Here is a 6,602-nt window from a genome sequence, read left to right on the forward strand (position 1 = left end):
ACATCTCTCATTTCTTTAGCCTTAACACAAGTTGCATTAAACCAATCCTTTCTTCCTTCCTCTCTCGGTTTATACTGTGGTACAAATTTCATAACTCCTTCTTTACAATATTTCATAAAAATCTCATATTTTTTTTGCACTTCTCTGATTTGTAACATCTCCTCCCAATCTAATGTTCTAAAATAATTGTTCAAATTTTCTGTGTTCATCTTACTATAATTCAATCTACCACTCCTGTATGTCTCATCTCTCCTTCGCTGTGTTATTGCCATCTGCATCTCCATAACCACATGATCACTCTTCCCCAATGGACATTTATATTGTATATCCCACATAGGTACACTTCTCGTGTTAACACCAAATCCAGTCTAGCGGGTTCATCATCTCCTCTATATCGAGTATTTTCTTTCACCCTCTGTTCCATCATATTTTCCATCATTAGATTAAGGAATCTCTCTCCCCATGCTTCCTCTCCAACACCACTTACTAGATTTTCCCAATCCACTTCTTTACAATTAAAATCTCCTACTAGTATCACCTTTCTTTTTCCAGTTTCCACTTTGCAAACTCTGTAAAGTATCCTTGGTCATATTGTCGTATTCCCTTAATGTCCAAGAATTTGTTTTAGGAGGTACATAGGTCACCATGATTATTAATTCTTTTCCATCACTTTTTAACCTTATGCTTATCACTTCTGCATTGTTCTTCCCATACCAAACCTTATCCACATTTATCTCCTTCTTCGTCATAATCATAACTCCTCCTCCACCTTTACCCTCTCTATCCTTTCTCCATATATTATATTTATTATCCAAATTTACCTTTGTTTTTTCATGTAATTTTGTCTCCGTCAAACACACTATATCAGGCTTGCAATTCTAATCTACTTGACAGTATTCCATCTATATTAGTATACATTACGGTCCACCTACTGGTCCCTCTAGGGGTTCCTCTGCATTCCTTCTTTCCACATACCATTTTTTGACTCTCTCTCCTATAACTCTCCAAAAAAACTTTTCCTTTTCCTCTTCAGACCGTTCATTATTTTTTCTTCTTGCCTCTTCCAACGATTCAATATATCTTCTCCTCTCTTCCTGTGTGTGTGTGTGTGTGTGTGTGTGTGTGTGTGTGTGTGTGTATGCTCACACTACAAGCAGAGCGGTCCGGTTAGGTGTTCACACAATAAGCAGAGCAGGGTGACCTACACAAGAATTCTGGGTGTCCTCTTAGCCACAGAGCAGGTCGGGCAGGCAACAATATGATAAAAAAAAAAATAATAATAATAAATAAATAAATAGTGTCAAATTCCACAGTGTTTACCTGGAAGGACAACAAAAAATTTGACGATATATAAAGGAACGTGAAATTCTGTTGGTAAAGTCATTGTGTGTGTGTGTGTGTGTGTGGGGCTCACTGATCTGTACAGTGTGTTTTTTTCTCTCTTTCTCTCTCTCTTCCTTCTTTCTTTTATGTTTCCTCTTCTTCCTTTCATTTTTCCTCAAGGGATGGAACAGCTGTAGGAAAATAAGAAAAAAGTGTGTTTTCCTTTCATGTATAGGACCAGAATATCACTTCCTTCTCTCTTTTTCTCTCTCTTCCTTCGTTCTTCTATATTTTCTCTTCTTCCTTTCATTTTTCCTCAAGAGATGGAACAGCTGTAGGAAAAAGGAAAAGGGTTTGTGTTTTCCTTTCATGTATAGGATCAGAATATCACTTCCTTTTCCTCTCTTCTTTTCTCTCTCTTTTTTTTTTTTTTTTTTTTTTTTTTTTTATCTTTCGTCAGTTTCCTTTCATTTTTCCTCAAGGGATGGAACAGGTGTGGAAAAAAGAAAAGTGTTTTCCTTTCATGTATAGGACGAGAATATCACTTCATTCTCCTCTCTTTTTCTCTCTCTTTTCTTTCTTTCTTTCCTCTTCCTTTCATTTTTCCTCAAGGGAAGGAACAGCTGTAGAAAAAAAAAAAAAGTGTGTATTTGTTTCATGTCTAGGACCAGAATATCACAAAATCAGCTTTTCTCAGCAGACTACTAATATAAAGAGTCAAATTGTACCAGAACTATGCACAGTCTGGTCATTGATTGTCATTTTGTTGTCAGCAATAAAGGCTCACACTGGTGGACACCTTGGCCGTGGGTGGAGTCGTGGAGGGCCGCTGGCTTCCCACCCACAAAAAATGTGCCACAATAATTATTTTGCGTCTGTACGTCCAAAACAATGTCAAAATTATTGCCGCTAGCAACCACTCTGCCCACTCTGCTTGTAGTGTGAACTTACCCTTAGAGTGTGCTGTGTGGGTGTGTTTGTGCTGGTTAATCACTTTTTTGTGGTTTTTGAAAGGGTATGTTAAGTTTTTAGGTGTGTGTGTGAGGTGAGGGTGTGTCAGGGTGTCGGGTGTATCAAGAGTGTATCTTAGTCTGCAGATTGCTTCTATGAATTCAGTACTGAGACACATTTTTACATTGAGATTTGTGTACTATTAGACCATTTTATTGACAATAGCAAGGGTCTATGGTGGTCAGAAGATTAATGGCAGCAGTCTTCACTATTTTAACCCCTTCAGTACTAGGACACATTTTTATCTTCAGATTTTTGTACCATTAGACCATTTTATTGACATTAGCAAGGGTGTATGGAGGGCACAAGATTAATGTGTGTGTGTTGTTTTTAAAATGTATTGTTTTCATGTATGTTATTACTATTTGATTGTTTATTTTGATTGCTTTCTCTCTCTCTCTCTCTCTCTCTCTCTCTCTCTCTCTCTCTCTCTCTCTCTCTCTCTCTCTCTCTCTCTCTCTCTCTCTCTCTCTCTCTGTTGAAACAGTTTGTTTGTAAGATTGTGTCACTTCAAAACCAAACATTTTTATCTTTGAATAATTGTTAACATGAAAGAATTGTTTTAAAATATTTTGTGAAGTTGAAAAGTGTTTTAAAATTTTGCAAATATGAAAATTTGTGCAGATTTTTTTGTTAAGTTGTAAATATTTATTTTATATTAAGTTGAAAATTTGTGTAGACTTTTCTGTATAGATTTTGCTCAGTTTTGATACCAAGTTGAATCTGTATAGATTTTGCTCACTGTTTTTATACTAAGTTGAAAATTTGTGTAGACTTTTCACTGTATTCTTTGTATATATAATTTTTTTTTTTTTTTTATTAAAATATTTGTAGACTTCCTGGCAATGTAATAATGTAAAGAATTGTTAAATAAAAGTCTAGGGGAGACTCTTGCATTTAATTTTAACTCCAATATGGATCTGCCTAATCTCCGGAGACTCTTTCGAGTATTTTTGACTTAAGTACATTTTTAGGGCCATTTATGGGGGTTTTTAGGTCCATTTTCTGCATTTTTAGGGCCATTTGGGGTGTTTTTAGGGTCCATTTGGGAATTTCCTGCATTTCTTATGGGTTTTTTTGGCCAGTAGTGCAGTATTTAGGGTCAGTTTGAGGGTTTTGGCTACTTTTTTAACCCATTTTCTGCTGGTTTTTGGCCAGGCAGTATTTAGGAATCTTTGTTTTTTTTTTTGCTTTAACCATTTTTTGCCGTTTTTTTGGCCAGGTATGCAATATTTTTTTGGACTTTTCCATAACTTTTCAAGGATAATGTCTTTTCTTAATTTACTCATTTTTTTTCACCCCCACATTTTAATATTTTCACATTAGCTCATCATCTCTCTCCATTTTCTTGTATTGTTATAAAAAAAAAAAAGCATGAAATTAGTTAGCGTGTTTTCTATTTCTGGCCTGTTATTGTTTAGAGTGAGTGTGGGAGGTTGATGGAGGCAATATTGGTGTGTCAGACAGTGACCTAAGCCAGCCTGAGGCGACTACTGACTAGTCAGCCACAAATATTCCCAGGAAAGGAAATTCTCCAAAACAATAAAGATTTCTTCACAATTTATTATTCAATCATGACAACAGCTCCAGGTACAGTGACACCACCATAAGGAGGTGGTGGTGGTGGTGGCGGCGGCGGCGGCAGGCGTTGAATGGCAGGTCTGCGATGAATCTTTCACTGGACGGAGCCGGCGGTAGTGGTGGTGTAGCAGGTGTCTGGTGGCAGGGGGGTGGGTGGCCGGAGTTGGTAGGGTAATGGGGAGAGGGTCAGTGAACGCGCCGTCATCCACTCAACAAACTATTCTCCCTTAGCGGCAGCAGCAGCAGCAGCAGCAGCGGCGGCGGCGGGTGCGGGGGCGGGGGCGGCGACCATCACAGTGCGCGATGCAAGGCAGAGTCCTTCCCTGATCTTGAAACGGTGGCGGAGGCAGAGGGGTTAGTAGTGGGCGTTGTCAGTGAAGACAGTGCAAGGTACACAAGGCTCATTACCGCTGTGGAGTCAGGCCTTTGGATCGTCAACTCCTGTAATGGACAAAAATGAACAAAAAAAAAATGAACTTGTTCACTAATTATCCCTACAGCTAACACCCAACATTGCCCTAAACACTCCTTCACTGCCTCAATCAGCCTTTCACTCTTCATTCTACGTATTCTTGATACTACCACCACCCACCCCACCACCACCACCACTACCACAAATCGAACATGAACATTAGTATCCGAGTTTACCAATTACCTACATCACTCTTGAGCGGCGGCAGGCGTTGAATGGCAGGTCTGCGATGAATCTTTCACTGGACGGAGCCGGCGGTAGTGGTGGTGTAGCAGGTGTCTGGTGGCAGGGGGGTGGGTGGCCGGAGTTGGTAGGGTAATGGGGAGAGGGTCAGTGAACGCGCCGTCATCCACTCAACAAACTATTCTCCCTTAGCGGCAGCAGCAGCAGCAGCAGCAGCAGCGGCGGCGGCGGGTGCGGGGGCGGGGGCGGCGACCATCACAGTGCGCGATGCAAGGCAGAGTCCTTCCCTGATCTTGAAACGGTGGCGGAGGCAGAGGGGTTAGTAGTGGGCGTTGTCAGTGAAGACAGTGCAAGGTACACAAGGCTCATTACCGCTGTGGAGTCAGGCCTTTGGATCGTCAACTCCTGTAATGGACAAAAATGAACAAAAAAAAATGAACTTGTTCACTAATTATCCCTACAGCTAACACCCAACATTGCCCTAAACACTCCTTCACTGCCTCAATCAGCCTTTCACTCTTCATTCTACGTATTCTTGATACTACCACCACCCACCCCACCACCACCACCACTACCACAAATCGAACATGAACATTAGTATCCGAGTTTACCAATTACCTACATCACTCTTGAACCTCTTAAACATCTACGCCCGCTTACCACTAAGAACTAATTTCAAGAATATATCCCCAAACTTCCCGTTATACTACCACATCTCGTTTCTAATGCACGTACCTTGAAACACCAGCCCCGTTACGTTAAGAAATCCTGTCCACTCATTCTTTTCGCAGAGGTAGCCATTGTATAACAAGGGAACCACAACGACTTACCCGAAATATTTTAGCCTCAAATACAACTTACTTAAGGAGTTCTATAGTAACGCGACACGTTTAATCTCTTCAGCACCAAGACGCTTTTTCATATTCCTTCCGTTAGTACTTTATCTTATACAACTTCAGAAACTTACGCGAGGAATTAAAATAGTGAAGACACAGGCCATTAACCTTGTGACATCTATACACGCTTTGTAACAATAGAATTATCTAATCGTACACACGTCTCAAGGTGAAAATGCGTCACAGTACTGAAGAGGATAACTAATTCTTCCTTCCTACACAACTACAATGACCACGAAAACACTTCACTTGCCACGGTCATTACCCAAATCTATTCTGAACCCGTTACTCTAACCGCACTAGTAAATGAATGACCAAGTAAATTTAACACTCATACGTAGCGATTTTTCCGGATACATCCTACATAGACACGCAGACACCGTATAGTTAACCTTCCATTAGACACAGTATACGTAGCGATGGTTCCCGATACATCTTAGTTACATACAAGCAGACAGACACCGTATAGTTAACCTTCCATTAGACACAGTGCACATCCTACACATATCCTGTTATCCTTTTATCAGTCAAAATTCCTAACAACCCTCTATTGACTGACTAACATCTTCCTTCCTATCATCACAGCAAGTCAACGCACACTATTTATTTACATACACCACCAATCTCTCCGCTGTGCTGTGCTGTGCTGTGCTGTGCTGTGCATCAAGCTTCCCGTTGCTATTACCACCGTTGCTGCACGTCACGCCCAACGCCAAGACACACACGGCCACTGGGCTGCGTAGACTCGAGGGGTCGGTGGTGGCGTGGAGACTGAAAGATGTAGCGGGCGTGGTGTCTGAAGTACTACTGCTCTCACTGCCATCCTGAGCTACTGATCTTGCTTCGTTCTCGTCTACCCTCCCCAAAAAAAAAAAAAAAAAAAAACCTGCCGATAAGGAAAGAGCAATTTGAGGCCAAACGAACATTATGAAACGGTGCCGGTGAACCGAACCACTGGTCCACCACCTGGATATAAACTAGCCACGCTCTTTAACGCCTTCCAAACCAACCGTTATTACACAAACTCAATTGCATATGTTTGTTTTATCAATCATTCTTATCTTCCGTGTAGTATTTAGAATAATACAGGATTTTTTTTTAAATTTTGTTGTAACATTTTGAAGCTTCCTTCGTTG

At 40.7% G+C, this 6,602-nt stretch overlaps 1 long non-coding RNA gene across 2 annotated transcripts; it reads right to left on the minus strand.

Moving 5' to 3' along the window:
* Window positions 1-3,882: 3,882 nt before the first annotated feature.
* LOC123509061 lies at window positions 3,883-6,299 on the minus strand. Of its 2 annotated transcripts, none has more exons than XR_006676107.1 (3): window positions 6,082-6,299; window positions 4,571-4,975; window positions 3,883-4,356 (listed from the first exon to the last, which is right to left on the minus strand). It is a non-coding gene; the product is annotated as an uncharacterized LOC123509061 (long non-coding RNA). The 2 variants fall into 2 exon arrangements; XR_006676106.1 differs by having other exon boundaries at window positions 4,575-4,975; window positions 6,082-6,298.
* Between the last annotated feature and the right edge of the window lie 303 nt (window positions 6,300-6,602).

The sequence above is a fragment of the Portunus trituberculatus genome, chromosome 26 (assembly GCF_017591435.1).
Source record: "Portunus trituberculatus isolate SZX2019 chromosome 26, ASM1759143v1, whole genome shotgun sequence".
NCBI classification, from domain to species: domain Eukaryota; kingdom Metazoa; phylum Arthropoda; class Malacostraca; order Decapoda; family Portunidae; genus Portunus; species Portunus trituberculatus.